The sequence below is a fragment of the Mirounga angustirostris genome, unplaced genomic scaffold (assembly GCF_029215605.1).
Source record: "Mirounga angustirostris isolate CCGP_5_RB_7025 unplaced genomic scaffold, mMirAng1.0.hap1 SCAF_2, whole genome shotgun sequence".
Classification (NCBI taxonomy): Eukaryota; Metazoa; Chordata; class Mammalia; order Carnivora; family Phocidae; genus Mirounga; species Mirounga angustirostris.
The window spans coordinates 185,104,123-185,121,842 of record NW_026991710.1 but is presented as its reverse complement, the minus strand read 5'-3'; the positions used below and the strand labels follow the sequence as shown (position 1 = coordinate 185,121,842).

The 17,720-nt window shown below is 44.0% G+C and overlaps 1 pseudogene; it reads left to right on the top strand.

Annotated features, from left to right (window-relative positions):
- Window positions 1-15,601: 15,601 nt before the first annotated feature.
- Window positions 15,602-16,228, top strand: LOC123847742 (synaptobrevin homolog YKT6-like; annotated as a pseudogene).
- The last annotated feature ends 1,492 nt before the right edge of the window (window positions 16,229-17,720 follow it).

The following is a 17,720-nucleotide window of genomic DNA, read 5'->3' as shown; positions in this document are numbered from 1 at the left end:
CGATAACACAGGAACCGACAGGCTGCGTGATACTAAGAAATATTGAGAAAGAATTTTCAAGTAACCCTTGATAAAGAAAACAGTCTAGTTGTAAAAATTTCAGAACATGTCGCATTTGTTTGAGTCAAGAGAGACACTTCACTTTTTACTCTAGATAGTCCAAAATACCTGTGGAATGTATAATTGATGCCCTAAGGCCCCCTCCCCCTTTATCTGGCCTGTGTCAACACCTTTACCCCTAGCTGTTCCTGGGGCTCTCTATAGGGCACCCCCACAAGCACGCAGCAGAATACATTTTTGTCCTGTTAATCTGTCTATTGTCAGTTAATTCACAGGTCTCCCCCCATCCCCCACCAGGCAGACCTAAATTTTTTCATCCCAACACTGAAAATCTCACAAGCACCGCTGCTGGGCACAGGCATGTGGCCTGCACCGCTGAGATCTACAACTCAGGACACCAGGACACCGTAGGGAGTTGCTGTCTTGGAAACCAGGTGTAGCTGCAGCAAAGGCCTGCCCCTCACCACCTCGCTCACTTCTGCAGGGCTCCCCCTCTTTCATGGGGTCAGCTGCTGCTTGAAAGAGAGAGGGTCGGTTTGATTGGTGGGGCCCCCATTGTGTGGCTGACCACTGTGTGCCTCCGCGCCCTCCCCTCCCCCCCCAGCAGCCAGGGTAAGGGTTGGGCATTTTCAGTTTCAGTATTAGTAATAGGGCACGCTCTCTCAAAAGGTTCTGAAAACTTCTTCAAGGAAGAGAGTTTATTTATTTTTTTACCTAAAAGAATAAAACAAGCCCCCAAAAAACACCGTAAGAGGCTTTGAAACCTGCCAAACTTCTTTACCTGGATGCAAGGGAAGAGCAATGTTTTTTTCCTTTCTTTTGGCTGGACATAAGAGTGCTCATTTCCGTGCACTGACCGGACACAATTCAAGGCATTCAATCTGCAGCATGGCATTCAGCCCTACACATAATTTATGTATTAAAGACCCTGCACATTAAGTGCAAAGTTTACAAGTCACAACAAGATTGCTCTAACTGCCAAATTAGAAGCTCAGGGTGCTATGCTCAAACCATTTTTGCTTTCAACATCATTACCAATAATAATCCGCGGGATCTGAGTTGGGCTGGATGTTTGGTGGGTGATGTGTGAGGCGGAAAAGAAAGCAGCTGCTTGCTCATCAGCTCTATGAGCTAATAAGCATCGCTAAGCAGCAGAGACTTGCTTTTATGAGCTTGTCCAGTATAGGTCTATATAATTTTATTTAGCCATTTATGAGTCAGGAGACACATAGGCTGTCTAATTAAAAATGTCCTTCTGTACAGACTCTTTTCAGACCCAAACCGCACTTTCATACAAAGGAATGCATAAATATACATGATAATTGACTCTAATGACAGGAAAAGAATGTGATGAAACATTTCCTGATAAAATCTAGTCTCAGGCATGCAGAGGGGATCAAGACTCCTCTTCAGTCACTGTGATTTACAACATAAAGGGAGAAATTCTAAAGGGCGAAGTAATGTTCTTCTAAAGGCAGAATATATGTATGAAGAAAAGCAGAGGGCCTTTGTGTGATCTGGACAAGGAAAAATTATAAATGTTCTCTAGATGGAAAAGGAAAATCCCATTTGACAAGCCAACCTTCCTTCATGGCCTTTTTAGTTTCTAGGTATCGAGTCCATTTTTCAATTCCTCTCTCAAGTTTGCTGTGCTCCTGATTACATAGCAGTTAGGCTTAGTAAGCAACATGAAAAGGACATTGTTTCTGGGCTTTCTTCCATTGTTTTTTTAGAGCATGCCTCTAGACACACTTCCCCTCTTCCATTATGAATCTGGCGTTCTTCAGAGATATGGAATGCAATTATAATGATCAAGGATCTTAGTGTTTGAAAATGAATCTTTAAAACTAGACACAGTTGTTAGAACACAATTGCAAGGACTTCAATAAACATGCCATGCATCTTGGAGGTAGTGGAATTTACAGAGACTTCCTTGCATACAATGCTATGTATTAATAAAGCCGAATGTGACAGTTATCAGATGGATAGTTTATCTGATTTCTTATCTTAAAGTCTTTCAGTGTTGAGCTTCTCCCAGAAATAGCTTTAGGTCTCTTAAGAATAGAAAATGAAAAAATACACAAACAAATAAAACTCGAGAGCAATACACAAGTATTTCATCTGATTCAAAAGAAAAGATTTTGGCAATCAAAAGGATCATCAACAGAATAGCTTGGTACTGCATTAAATAGCAAGCACCTGACAGATTTAGTGTTTACAATGCATATTATGTAAGAAAAACAGGCAAAATCACGTTTTGCACATGGGCGTGCTCCTTTGTAACAATTAAAGTGGTTTTAGTAAAGGATATGGAAATATTCTTAGCCAGTTTAAAGGATATGTTTTCCAAGAGCCCAAATTATTTACTGAAACAGAGTTCTTTTTTTAAAAAAAGATTTATTTTGTGAGAGTGAGAGAGAGAGAGCATTGTGTGCATGCAAGCACATGAGCTTGAGATCATGACCTGAGCCATAATCAAGAGTCAGACGCCTAACCGACTGAGCCACCCAGGTGCTCCTGAAACAGAGTTCTTAAACCAAGTGATGGGACCAGTAGCTCACAACTGTACCAAAATGATGGATAATCTTTTATGAATATCCATGCAAGTTCAAAATGCATTCTGTTACCGAATTAAGGACCAGACAGATAGGACTTTTTAATGGCCATCTATGGCCATCAGAGACTCTCTGTCTTATCCTTTAACCTGCTTTTACCACCTTTTTCATGCTAACAACTCCGGCAAACAAACCCTTGGCTTTCTGGTTGACATAACAGGCTCCTGCAAGGTGGCAAATGAGGCCCACTGAGCTCAGAACATGAGGGCAATGGGCGACCGGGGAGAGAATGAGGTTCCTGGTGCCGCACAGAATTCCAGTGAGAAGTTGGAAGTAGAGAATGTCTCTTACCTCAACACTACAGCCTCACCTCCCTGTCTCTTCTGCCCCATTGTCCTGTCTTTAGATTTCCATTTGGCCTCACATCCCTTCCCTTGAGGAAAGCCTATCAGTTAGAACCACCTTTGTGTGACTTCCTACATCAGTCCTCGTGGAGGAGAGCTTGCATCTAAATAAGATCTTAGGGGGGGCGCCTGGGTGGCTCAGTCGTTAAGCGTCTGCCTTGGGCTCAGGTCATGAGCCCAGGGTCCTGGGATTGAGCCCCGCATCAGGCTCCCTGCTCGGCGGGAAGCCTGCTTCTTCCTCTCCCACTCCCCCTGCTTGTGTTCCCTCTCTTGCTGTCTCTCTCTCTGTCAAATAAATAAATAAAATCTTTAAATAAATAAATAAATAAATAAATAAATAAATAAATAAATAAATAAGATCTTAGGGAGGGAAGTTTCTACAGAAGGCTTCACTAAAGCTGTTTTTTTATCCCTTTGCTCTTCACAAGACATTTCTTTCCTTGTTCTTATTCATTTACTGAATTGGGCTTCCTCTGTCACCTTTTGGGGCTCCTCTGCCCACATGTTACAGTTTGGCACCCCTGTGGTTCTTTCACTTCCTACTGTTCTTCTCCTTCCAATACTCTCACTAGTGACCCCATCCATGTTCATGGTTCCAAATACCCACCTAACCACCAGCCAACACCTTTTTCCTGAGCTTCAGATTCATCTCCAGCTCCATTCTGGAAATCTTCATGCAATGAATTGAATGTTTATGTCTCTTTAAAATTCAGATGTTGAAATCTGAATCCCCAGGGTGATGATATTAGAAGGTGGGTCCTTTGGGAGGCTGAGCCCTCATGAATGGAATTAGTACCTTTACAGAAGAGGCCCTGAGAGACCCCTTCTCTGTCACAGGAGGTCAGAGTGAAAAGACACAGTCTACAAACCAGGATGTGGGCTCTCACCAGGCACTGAATCTATCAACATCTCGATTTTGGATTTCCTAACCTCCGGAACTGTGAGAAATAAATTTTTCTTGTTTGTAATCCACCCAGTTTATGGTACTTTGTTAGAGCAGGCCTGACAGACTCAAATATTTCACCTTGCTATCCTTAAATCATCTTAAACACAACTTTCTCTAAACAGAATGCTTTGGGGGCGCCTGGGTGGCTCAGTGGGTTAACTGTCTGCCTTCAGCTCAGGTCATGATCCCAGGGTCCTGGGATCAAGCCCTACATCTGCTCCCTGCTCAGTGGGGAGTTTGCTTCTCCCTGTGCCTCTCCCCCTGGCTTGTGCTCTCTCTCTCGAATAAACAAAATCTTTAAAACAAAATAAGTGGAATGCTTTGTCTTCTGCACACCTTCGCTCTCCTTCTGGCATCAGTTGGTGGCATCTACATGGTCACACAACAGAGAAAACTGATTGAGAGCAGAACTTAAACCCAGTTTTCAACTGAGAGAGGGCTGCTGGGCAAAGTGAGACAGGAGAGGGCCAAGAGGGAGCAGGGAAAACTCTTTGTTTTTGAATTTGGGTTTCTGGTTCCAAGTTCTGCTTGACTGCCATGGATGATGGCCCTTAATCCAACTAGCTCCCGAAAATGAATGACTAGAGACCAGGAGTGGTAGAGAGAATGGGAGTTTATTTTCTGTGGTGAGGGGGGGCATACCAGTTAATGTAGTTAGTTGCTGGTAATAGAAATCTGAAATGACACTAACTACGGTAAGAAAGAGGTTCATTTCCTCTCTAGGAAGAGGCAGAATTAGGCAGTCTAGGGCTGGTGTGATGGTGCCATGATGACTTCAGTGTTCCAGGCTGTTCTATTTTTAACTCCTCCATCCTTAGCAATTAATGCTCATCCTCAGGGTCACTGCAGATCCACAGAAAAGGCTGTTGAAGTTCCAGACATCAGACCCATGTTCTGTTTAGAAAAGAAGGGAGAGGACCAAAGGAACTTTCCAGCAGCTATAGCCAATGCATTCTACTAGCTTCTCCTTGGCTACCTCTAGAAGGAAGAGTGGCTGAATTTATTTTCTGCACCTAATAAGTACAAGTTCTATTTGGTAAGAAGATGACTTAATGACAATTAGGTAGAAAACTAGCAGTAGCTGGTACTGGGGATTCTAAAAAAAGCTTGAGCTTTTTTTTTTTTTTTTTAAGATTTTATTTATTTGAGAGAGTGTGAAAGCACGCTTGAGTGCACACATGGTGGGGGAAGGACAGAGGGAGAAGCAGACTCCCAACGTGGGCTCAATCCCAGGACCCTAAGATCATGACCTGAGCCAAGGGCGCCTGGGTGGCTCAGTTGGTTAAGCGACTGCCTTTGGCTCAGGTCATGATCCTGGAGTCCCGGGATCGAGTCCCACATCGGGCTCCCTGCTCGGCAGGGAGTCTGCTTCTCCCTGTGACCCTCCTCCCTCTCATGCTCTCTGTCTCTCATTCTCTCTGTCTCAAATAAATAAATAAAATCTTTAAAGAAAAAAAAAAAAAAAAAAGATCATGACCTGAGCCAAAGGCAGCCGCTTAGCCGACAGAGCCACTCAGCCGCCCCCAAAAGCTTGAGCTTTTAAAAACATTGAAATGCTTGTGCCTCCTAGACCCATGTGACTGGCCAAAGCCCCTCCAGAGTTCTCTGGACCTCCTCACCCACCACACTGAATCAGTTGCCAAGACCTGCCAATTTTCATTCCCTGAATATAACTTGAAGCTATAGCCTCATCTTCATTCTTGCCACCACTCCCCTAGTTCAGGCCCTTGCCCTTCCCAGACTGATTATAGCAACCACCTCCCGACCGTGTCCTTTCAGTCAGGGCAGGGTAATGTATCAACAGTGCTAACTCTGGAGCTGGAATCCTGGCTTTTCTGGGGGAGATTTAATAAGACAATATCTGGAAAGCACTTGCACAGTACCTGGCTCACAGTAAGCATTCAATATATGTTAACAATTATTACTATCTTGCCTTTAAAAAATTCCAGTTTGTATGCTGGTGGAGCAATTTGTTGTTGTTTTTTAAAGATTTTATTTATCTGACAGAGAGAGACACAGCGAGAGAGAGAACACAAGCGGGGGGAGTGGGAGAGGGAGAAGCAGGCTTCCCGCGGAGCAGGGAGCCCGATGTGGGGCTCGATCCCAGAACCCTGGGATCATGACCTGAGCCCAAGGCAGACGCTTAACGACTGAGCCACCCAGACGCCCCTGGAGCAATTTGTTTAAATAGCTGATTCTTTCACTATTGGGTGGCTAAGGGCACCTTACTCATCTTTTCTTCTCCAGCACCTAACACAATCACGAGCACACGATAAGCTTTGGAATGCATGAGCACTGATATTTCTGTAGGACTGATATCCTGCAAGCAGCAGAGCAGACTTCATGGAACTCCACAGATCACACATACGGATCTGTTATTTCTACTTATTAGTCTGGGGTTGGCGGCAGACCAAGTGTCCCTAGTTCTCATATCTTTTTCTCCAAGCTTAGTCTTTATTCCCATTTCAGGCTCCTGATATGTCCCCTTTGAATTTTTTTCTAATCCTCTAGGAGTCTATCTACAGTCATATTTTATATATATATATAAAATCTATGATGTATAATATATATTTTCCAGGAGTGGCATTTTTATATTAGAACATCTATAAATTCTAGGATATATATTCATATTCCTTAGTATAATTATATATTTTTATACAAAAACAACACACATGGCAAACAGTAGTAATAGTAGTAATAATGATGATAACAGTTGATATTTTCAGCACTTGCGTTGCACCAGAGACTCCTCACAACAACTCTGTGAGGCAGTCCAATTTTTGATCTCTGTTTTCCAGAAGCACAGAGAAGTCTGAAAGTCTGCCTAAGGTCTCTGGCTTGTAAGTGGGAAAGCAGATGTTGCCTGGATATTGTTTGAATCTCATTCTCCCAATTTTTCCTCCTCATGACTTTGATTCCCCCGCCCCTATATTTCCAAATATGCCAAACATACACTGTGTCTTAATTTATAAATCACTTGCACATACATTATCTTACTTACCTTCATAACAACTCTCTAAGGTGGGTAAGGAAGATTCTGTGACTTCCACCTGACAAATGGGAAGAATGATGCTCATAGGCACTGCTATTTACATGTATAGGGTATTAGTTCTGGAAGTGTAGTAAAGAATATCTAGTCCAGCCCACTCGAGAGAAGGAAACTGAGGCTCAGAGAAGTAACTGGCTTTCCCTGGTTCCCCCAGCTCGTTGCTGTACCCATAGCCTGTTTGTGAATTCATTGTCAGCCCCGTGCTGTGCAAGATATACTGACTTTGGTGCCAGTGATTCGATTTCTCCGAGCTACAGTTTACTCATTTATAAAATTATAAAATGGGAGATATTATTAAGACTGCTATGAAAAATAAAAGGAATTAATATGGAACGGCCCTAACACAATCCAGGTACCTGGTAAGTATTTACGAGATGCCAGCGATTTCGTTCCTCCTTTTTTCTAAGGTTGTGGTGAGGATATAACAGAGAAACTTCCTTTTCCACATCACGGATCGACTGGGGCAGCAGGGAGCTATGAAACCGGAACTCCATCCTCTCCGACTTTCTGTCTCAAACTCGAGACCCTGCCGTCTGGTTCACCGCACCCCTTCCTCCCTGTAATCCTCAGGGGCCACAGGCAAAGCCCCAGGCTCCATCCATCAGGTCACTTCTGCTTTGCCAGGTTCCTTTTCCAGCTCAGCTCTCCGGTCCTTCATTTCTTTTCTTTTTTTTTTTAAGATTTTATTTATTTATTTGACAGAGAGAGACACAGCGCGAGAGAGGGAACGCAAGCAGGGGGAGCGGGGGAGGGAGAAGCAGGCTCCCCGCCGAGCAGGGAGCCCGATGCGGGGCTCGATCCCAGGACCCTGGGATCATGACCTGAGCCGAAGGCAGACGCTTAACGACTGAGCCACCCAGGCGCCCCTCGGGTCCTTCATTTCAATCACTCTCTCGCCACTGCTTTTTCACTCCCTTGCCGGCTTTGCTCAGCCACGTCTGAGCCCCCGTAAGTCCAGACGCCGTGTAGCCCTGGCCCCCCGCCCTGCTGCCTCAGACGTTCCTGGCCCCGCCGCAGCCCCCGGATCCCACCAGCAGCGGTTGCCATTCTAGCCAAGGGCCCTCGGGTGGCCATCCGTGTTCACCTCCTCCCTCCCACTCCTTCCCTGCCCTCTGGCCCATCCCTCTGGGCATGCGTTCCGTTATGCGCAGAAAACCAAGCTCGTCTGATGAACCAGGGCTAACATCATCAGCTGAGGGCTGACTCTATGCCAGGCACTGTGCGAGGCCTCGAGTCCCATCACCTCGTCTCACCTTCAGTGGAGCTTCCTGCCGTAGACACGTAATGACGGCCCCACTCTGCAGCCGAAGCCCCCGGAAGCCGAGAGAGGTTGGGCGATTTACCCGGGGGGCAGCAGCTGGGACGCGAACCCTTGCCGCCTGTCCCCACAGCTGACCTTTGAAGCATCAGACAACAAATTCTTCAACTTTCTCCCCCGGAGACTACAAACTTTTTTTCATTAATTTTAAAAAATTGGGTTTAACGTTTTTTTCTCAGAGCTATTCATGCACAAAATTTAGAGACAAATAGGTATCTAAAAACAAACAAACAAACAAACAAAAACCACCCAGCAGCCCCTGACCTTCGTTTCCTTCATTTCCTCTTCTGTCCAGAAGCAACCACTTTTAGCTAAGTGTTTGGGCACTTATATGCATATTTCTAAATATCATGCCTATGTCGCTACTTACTGATCTGTCTCTGTTAGCCACATTCTGTTGAGTTCCCACAATGAAGCATGAGGAGTTAGCTATTATTTCCCAGAGCAACCCCTGGGCCCCCTGAGCAGGTATGCCGCATTGCCCTACCCCATTCTGCTACAGGTTATATTCATTTATACATTATAAAATGCAAATGCCAATCACGACTAAGCCACAGGTAGCTTACAATTACTTTTCCTTTCCTGAATGCTGTGCTGTAAGGCCTATCATTAAAGCCCAGTATCATGTGCTGCCTTGACATCTGGGGAAACCAGGACGGCCTCAGAGGGTTCCACTGCAAGCTGCCTTTCCCCACTCGGCTCTCCTGGGTAAGGTTCCCTAGCTAAATAACCCTCTTTATCAAGGGGACCAGGTGCAGTTCCTGCTTATCCCTGAGTAATGAATTCCAGTGCCCTGCTAGCCCTCGGAATTATTAAAAAAAAGAAGATCACATCGTCTTGTGGGGAAGCAGGGTCACCTTGCTCTCTTGATACTGCCAAGACTGCCTCCCACAGACCCTGCTGGTTCACTCCATCCCCGAGCGCCACCTCTGTGCGGGCCTGCCTGGCCCTGCGGTCCTCCTCCCCCAGGGTGTATTTGTTATTAATAAACTGCTGTCAGTCTCACTGCCCAGTGTCCGGGGTGGTGTGTCCAGCCATCCCATAACCCTAGGATGGGAACTCATCCCTCACTCAAGCGATGAATGCGAGGCAATTAAAACGCACATCTCTTTGTGCTTTTAGGACTGATAATAACCTTCTGGGTTTCCCCCAGCCTCTTCCCAGTCATGTAAATTTCCTTGCCATCCCTTCAACCCTCATGTTAATTTCCTCTGCTTGCCAAAGTCTCTTCACCGAGCCCCTGCCCTGTTCCAGTCCGGCCGGTTGATTACTATGCCTGCTCTGCAGCCATCACCTTTTTGAGATTTTGCATGTCTGAGAATGTTGTTATTCTCACTTTTACTTGATAGGTTAGCCAGGTTTCGAATTCTTGGCTGGAGATCATTTTTCCTTCGAATTTGGAAGCCACTTTCCGTGTCATTCAGTTTCCAACATTGCTGTTGAGAAATCCCAAACCACTCAAATCCCTAATCCTTCTTATGTGACCTGTTTTTCCTTTGCTCTATGGGAAAAAAAAAAAAAAATCCCTTTTCTCCCTCATCTCCCCCTCCTTCTTTGAATTTACCAACGAAAGGTACTGGTGTGGTTCTATTTTCATTCATTGAACTTGGCGCTTGCTGGGTCTTTCTAATCTGGAAATTTAGATCCTTCAGCTCTGGGGAAATTTTCTTGTCTTATTCATTTGATGATTTTCTCTATTCCATTTGCTTTATTTATTCTCTTTCTGGAACTCTTATTATATAGATATTCGCTCTCTTAAATAGTTCTCTTATTTTTTTCTTTTCTTTCCTGTTTTCTCTGTTTTTCTAGATTTTTTCTGATTTCTAGATTTCTTCACCTTAGCTTTCAATCTTTCTGTTGAGTTTTCCATTCTGATCGGTATATTTTAAATTTTAAGTTTGTTTTTCAGTGTTCTTTTTGGGCATCTCCATGCTGCCGGTTGGATTTTATTGATAGTGGGCTTCACTCTCAGATGATTTGGCTGGCTATTTTCTTTTCTTTTCTTTTTTTTTTTTTTTTAAAGAATTACAAGTTTTAAAGATTTTTTTTTCTTTTTATTTATTTATTTGAGAGAGAGAATGAGATAGAGCATGAGAGGGGGGAGGGTCAGAGGGAGAAGCAGACTCCCTGCTGAGCAGAGAGCCCGATGCGAGACTCGATCCCGGGACTCCAGGATCATGACCTGAGCCGAAGGCAGTCGCTTAACCAACTGAGCCACCCAGGCATCCCGCTGGCTATTTTCTTATACAATCCCCAGTGTCAGTATTTTTGTTTTTTCTTGTGGTTGGGCCAGATTTCCCAGGGATGGCTCTTCCAGACTCTTGTCTGGAGGAATGTCCTATGCTGCCAGCATTCTGCAAGAAGGTCCCTCCAATTCTTGAGTCTTCTGCAGGTGGGGAGATGTACACTGGGTTACTTTCTAGCTTTCTTTTCTTTCCCAGGTTGGCTAAACCCACTACCACTCACCCATCATCTTTTCAATTTCTAAAACCCCACTGCTGATGTTTACATTCCTTTTGCATTTTTATACTTTCCATGTATTAATTAGCTTTACTGCTATCTAAATAGGATTTGGGAAAGAGTTTGAGGCTAATGCATATGTTTAATTCTTGTCCCTTTATTTCTGTTTCTGCCCAACCTTTCCTCATTCCCTCTTATTTTAGCTAGTCTTTTCGAGTATAAGGCAATTATTACTTCACCTGATATTTGAATTCAATGTCTTACTGTCTCTTCAGAGTTATTGCTCCAATAGTCATCCCTTCCCTGTCTTGTACTTTTCAATCTGTCTTGGTTTTTTCCTGTCAGCTGTAAACACTGAGATAATCCCATCTTTAGATATTCCTTTGAACTGATATCTTCCTCAAGTTTCCAACCATATTTCTGCTTCCTTTTGTAGTCAAGCTTTTTGAGAGCATCCTCTGTACTTTCTTCCTTCTTCTTCTTTTCTTTTTTTTTTTTAAGATTAATTTATTTATTCTTAGAGAGAAAGAGTATGAGCAGGGGGAGGGCCAGAGGGAGAGGGAGAGAGAGAATCCTCAAGCAGACTCTTCACTGACTGTGGAGCCTGACGTGGGGCTCGATCCCAGGACCCTGAGATCGTGACCTGAGCCAAAATCAAGAGCTGGCCGCTTAACTGACTGAGCCACCCAGGCTCAGTCTATTTCTAATTCTTCTGAGCCCATTTACAACTCTACCTATGGAAAGAGATTTCTAGAAAAATCACCAAATGACTTCCATGTTGCCAAATCAATAGATACTTCCTTCCCTTGAGTTTACTGCTCTATGGTACTCTTGGCCACGTTGACCTTTCTTTTTTTTCTTACTAGTTTTTATTTTAGTATTAAAAGTAATACATATTCATTACATAAAACTTAGAAAATAGACAAAATATAGGAAGGAAAAAGGAAATCCAATCCCTAAATCTACCAAATAGAGATAACTCCTATTAAACTTAGGATGTATTCTCCCAACTTCAGCTCAGAATATTTTATTTGTGGGGTGCCTGGTTGGCTCAGTCGGTTAAGCGTCTGTCTTTGGCTCAGGTCATGATCTCAGGGTCCTGGGATTGAACCCCATGTTGGGCTCTCCGCTCAATGGTGAATCTGCTTGTCCCTCTGCCTCTGTGGTCGCTTTCACTCTCTCAAATAAATAAATAAAATCTTAAAAAATATATATGTTATTTGTCTAACTGTATGTGTAGATAGATAGATAGATAGATAGATAGATAGATAGATAGATATGCCTCAAACATTTTCAAACAGTTCTCCAGAAAATTGGTTACTTCTAAATTTTCTACCCAGTCAATGAGTAGTATCACTACTCAACCAACTGATAAAGCCAGAAGCCCATGTGACATCTCCACCTTTTCCCTCTCCCTCACCTCCTACAGTTAGTGAGTCATGGAGTCTTTGGTATTCTACTTCTAACAGTTTAGCCACTTACCTCTTCAATCTTAGCATCATCACTTTAGGTTAGGATCTCACCCTGTATGCCTGAATGAATGCATTAACCACCTAATTAATATCCTTGCCTGTCTTTTAAACTATTATTCAGAATGCTGTCAGAACGATTGCTATAAAATACTTGCCCAATCATGTCATTCACGTATATAAAAATCCTTTGACATTTCTCCATGGCCTGATGGATAAAGTTCAAATTCCTTAGCATAGGACTCATGGCTTTTGTGTGGCCTTCAGAAGTGTCCTGTCTCCTTCCTTAGCTTTATGTGTTCCTTTTTCCCAATTTTCTCTGGTATGGAAACAGTGGGTCATGCTATTTCTTTCCTTTAAAACTTCCTTCATTCTCTTCTCTTTTTCCCCTTCTTGTCTAACTAACTTCTACAACATGGTTCAAAAGTATGAGCACCACTTCTTCAAAGAGGCCCTCTTTTATATCTTAGTCTAATTTAGAACTTTCTTCTCAGGGCTTCCATATTACCACCTGACGACAGCTATCTCACACTGAAATGATTTGCTTTGCTGCTCTTTCTACGAAAATATATACATCTTCAGAGTTGAGACTGTACACTATTTGACTTTGTTTTCCTAATGCCTTATCCAGCACTTGACAAAAGATGAGCTGGCAATGTTAGAAGAGTAGTTTTCCATTCTGATTTTCCTATGGATATTCTGTTTTCAAGGGCAGCCCTTTTTACTTTACAATTCCTTTAGGAGTATGTGAGGAGAGATTGTTATGTGGGTAGGTGGGAAGAGAAGAAGGGATATAGAATTTTACATAGATCATCACAAAGGATTATTCTAAATTATCCTTATGGGTTTGCCATTCCAGTTTTTAGGATAGAGCTAGAACTGGAAGAAGTAGGAAGAGATGGGAAGTTACCTCATTTGAAAGTCTAGTGCAATGTCTTGAATGTTTCCAAAGAGAAATCATTGCAGAGTAGTATCATTAAACTACTTTAATAGATAATTATTTGTTTGTGTTTGTGTGTGTGTTTACTTGCCAAATGACATGGCAGACAGTGAGAAAAACCCTATCATTTAAAATTACACACGAAAAAATACTGAATTCTAAAAAATCACATACAAATTGTCCTACTAATAGTTGAGTTGTCATTAATTTTCCATGTAAATGTTTTCTCTCTGTTTATACATCGGCTTTCTCATTACAAGATAAGACTCCTTCTTTTCCTTCCCATGGTGCTTCTCTCTCGGTTCACTTAGATAATAAAGCATTTCATATTCTGACTACACTTTCTTCAATTGCGTTACCTCAGATGAAAGGTATGTGGCTTTAGAAAGAAGCCATCATATAGGCTTCCTCCCAACGTGATGGGTCCTGAACATGATACCCCATTTATTTTCTTGGCTTTATTTTTTAGAGCAGTTTTAGGTTCCTGGAAAGACTGGGTGAAAGGTACAGACATTTCTCACATGCCCCCTGCTCCCACACACGCATGCCCCCCATTATCAATATCCTCCTCCAGTGTGTACATTTGTTACAATTGAAGCTACATTGACACATCACTATCATCCCAAGCCCACAGTTCACATTAGGATACATTCAATGGGCTTGAACAAATGTATGATGATGTTTATCTCTCGTTATGACATCATACAGAGTACTTTCATCTCCCTAATAATCCTCGTGTTCTGTACATTTATCCCTCCCTTCCCAACCCTTGCAACCATTGATCGTTTTACTGTCTAAATAGTTTTGCCTTTTCCAGAATGTTATTTAATTAGAATCATACAGTATGAACCCTTTTCAGATTTGTGTCTCTCACTTAGTGACATGTATTTAAGGTTCCTTCATGTCTTTTCATGGCTTGTAACTCATTTCCTTTTAGGGCTGAATAATATAACACTGTCTGGATGTGCCACAGTTTACTCACTACTCACCTACTGAGGGACATCTTCACTGTTTCCATGTTTTAGCAATTATGAATAAAGCTGCTAACCATGTGCAGATTTTTGTGTGGACATACGTTTTCATTTACTTCGGGTAAATATCAAGGAGCATGATTGCTGGATCACATGGTAACAGTATGTTTAGTTTTGTAAGAAACTGCCCAACTGTCTTCTAAAACATTGATATCATTTTGCATTCCTACCAGCAATGAATGACAGTTCCTATTCTTCCACATCCTTGCCAGCATTTGGTGTTGTCAGGGTTTTAGATTTTGGCCTTTCTAGTAGGTGTGTACTGGTATCTCATTGTTGTCTTAGTTTACATTTCCATAATTTTTTTTTTTTTGTCTCTTGGGGTAGGTCATATAATGTTAGAGACAAAAGGGGTCCTAGATATGATCTAATCCGGAGATTCTCTATCAGGAAGTGGTGGGGATGAAGACAGGGATGATTTCTATCAAAAGCATCTCCAGAACTTTTTAAAAATATCTACCCCTGGTTTCTTGGTTTCCTCCCTCCTAAACTCTAACATTCTTTTTTTTTAAATTTTTTTTAAAGATTTTATTTTTATTTATTTATTTGAGAGAGAGAGAATGAGAGAGAGCACATGAGAGGGGGGAGGGGCAGAGGGAGAAGCAGACCCCCTGCCGAGCAAGGAGCCCGATGCGGGACTCGATCCCGGGACTCCAGGATCATTATCTGAGCTGAAGGCAGTCGCTTAACCAACTGAGCCACCCAGGCGCCCCTAAACTCTAACATTCTTATAAGCTTGGTGTCAGGCATGAGTGTTAAGCACACACACCCACCCTTCCAAGTGGTCATAATATCTTCCATCCCTCTGAGGTGACTACGTTGATTGATGGATTGATTGATTTTAAGATTTTACTTTATTTATTTGACAGAGAGAAACACAGGGAGAGAGGGAACACAAGCAGGGGGAGTGGGAGGGGGGAAGCAGACTCCCCGCTGAGCAGGGAGCCTGATGCGGGGCCTGATCCCAGGACCCCAGGATCACGAACTGAGCCAAAGGCAGACGCTTAACAGACCGAGCCACCCAGGCGCCCCACTACTGTTGATTTAATGTAGCTTTTATTTTCCAGGAAACTGAAGCTCAGATGGTTCAAGTTTCAGTGTCTTTCCTGAGTCATGGAGCTAGTTAATGGCAAAAGCAACACTAGACCCTCTGTCTCCTGCTATTGGCAAAACACTTCTATTAAATGTGCTGGTTTCTTGATCTATTCTTAAAATGACCTCATCAAGAGGAAGCTGGTGTCCCAACTGTCATCGCCTCCTGTGCCCAGGAGGGCGGCCGGGCTCTTCCTGAGAGCTATCACCTGGCCTGGGTGGGTGGCTGGGCAAGAGGCCAGGTGGGCCTGGACGGGCGGCCGGAGGGTGCAGCTCCATGAAGCTGTTAGGCCTCAGTGTCCTGTACAAAGGCGAGCCCAAGGCGGTGCTGCTCAAAGCCATGGATGACATGTCCTCCTTCAGCTTCTTCCAGAGGTCCAGTGCTCAGGAGTTCATGACCTTCACAAGTCAACTGAATGTGGAGCCCTCGGCAGAAGGCTGCAGAGCTTCTGTCAAAGAACTAGAATGTCTGTACCACATCTACATCCTAAACGGCAGCCTCGCAGGAATGGTCCTAATGGACAGTGAATATCCATCCCTGGGGGCTTTTGCCCTGTCAGAGAAGGTACTGGATGAACTCTCTAAGCAGGTCGACAAGATAGAGTGGCCAGTCTGATCCCCTGCTACTGTCCTCAGGAGATACCAGAACCTCGGAGAAGCTGACCCCATGCCCAAGGTGTGGGCTGAGCTGGACACGACCAGAATCATTCTGCACAGCACCATGGAGCCTCTGTGAGAGCGAGGGGAGAAGCTAGACGACCTGGTGTCCAAACCCGAAGTGCTGGGAACACAGTTTAACGCCCAGAAACAGCCTGGAAACAGGACTTGGGCTGTGCAATCACGTGAAGACAGCTGGGGAGGCCCCTATGCTGAAATGTCACGGTCACTCACATCGGAACCGTAGCCCCTGCGGAAGCGGAGCCGCCCTGGAGAGACCCGCGTGGGGTCACTCTCATCTTTCACTTTGGAACTCCCGAGGGGAACTGAGCAGTTGTGGGAGGGATCTGGGGCCAGGGCACATGCAAACCTACATGTCTAGTAATTTTTGAAAAGATCATTTGAGGCCCCCAAAGGTATAGTACTGGGCCCAATGAAACCTTAAATTCTGAGTGACTCGCATAAAATAAAACGACCTCTTCAGATCTGAAGACTCTAGAGGAACCCTTACTCCGACTCTTGGGACCAAGCAGGTTGAAGGGCAACCACCACATCCTCTGCAGGGCGCACTGTCCTGCATCTCCTGCCCTGCGGTGGGCGTGGTGAGTGCCATTCAGGCTGGGATCCTAGGCTGTGCAGCCTTTCTTTCCCCACCAGTAGCAAGGGGCGCCTAACTGCAGAGCGATGTGCCGGGGAGAGCGCACCCTGGTAAAGGCGGAAGACGGAAGGGATGTGGCCACGTGGAAGCTAAGTGGTCAGACTACATTCAGCCTGGGATCAAAGGCATTTAGGAATGGCTCAGTCAAGTGCTGCAAATAAAAGACCACTGTGGAGTCAGTAGGGAGCGTGGCGGGAAGACGGCAGCCGCGCCTTATGCCAGGACTGGGGGAAGCAGAATTGAAACCTTACACTAGACGCTTCCTCCCCACCCCCCAGCCCAGATTCACTAATCCATATACACACACCATAGAAAATGTCTTTACTTTGGGCTAAAAATTAATAAAGCAAGAAGTGACTGCACTGAGGGGTAAGTTCTAGAGTTGGCTCTAGCAAGCTGGGAAAACAACAGATGGTTGAAAGTTTGCTTATCCTGCTTAGGAACAGCGTGAAGTAGGGCAGCGAAGCTGTCATTTGATTTTTAGGGGTTTGTTTTGAACAACAGGGATTCAATTCAAATGGAGTTTCAAGTTGTGTGGATTTGCAAGGATATTACTGGATTTTTTCCTGATGATTTGAGCATCAGGTTAGGCAGCTCTTGAATTCCTTGGAATGATCACGTCTGAAATGAGGTAGCAGGACAGACTCTGAGGCGACACAGGATGGCCTTTCCTGCTGTCTTCCTCCACCTCCCAGGTCCCCTTGTTGTTTTTTTTTTTCCCCCTGGTGACCCCGTTGATTTTCTCCTTCCCCATCACTCTTCCAGAATACCATTTTCCAAACTTAATGCCTGAAAAGAAGAATGACCTGGGACCAGCTCTTTTCCCTCCAATTTAACCTTCCATTCAGATCATTCTGAGCTTTTCAGAGAGCAAATCTTTTCTGTAGTCAAAAGCCTTCAATGACCCCCCTTTATTTGTATAATAAAATCACCTCACACCTGTCAGAATGGCTAAAATCAACACCGCAAGAAACAAAAAGTATTGGCGAGGATGTGGAGGAAAGGAACACTCTTGCGCTATTGGTGGGAATGCAAACTGGTGCAGTTACTGTGGAGAACAGTATGGAACTTCCTCAATAAG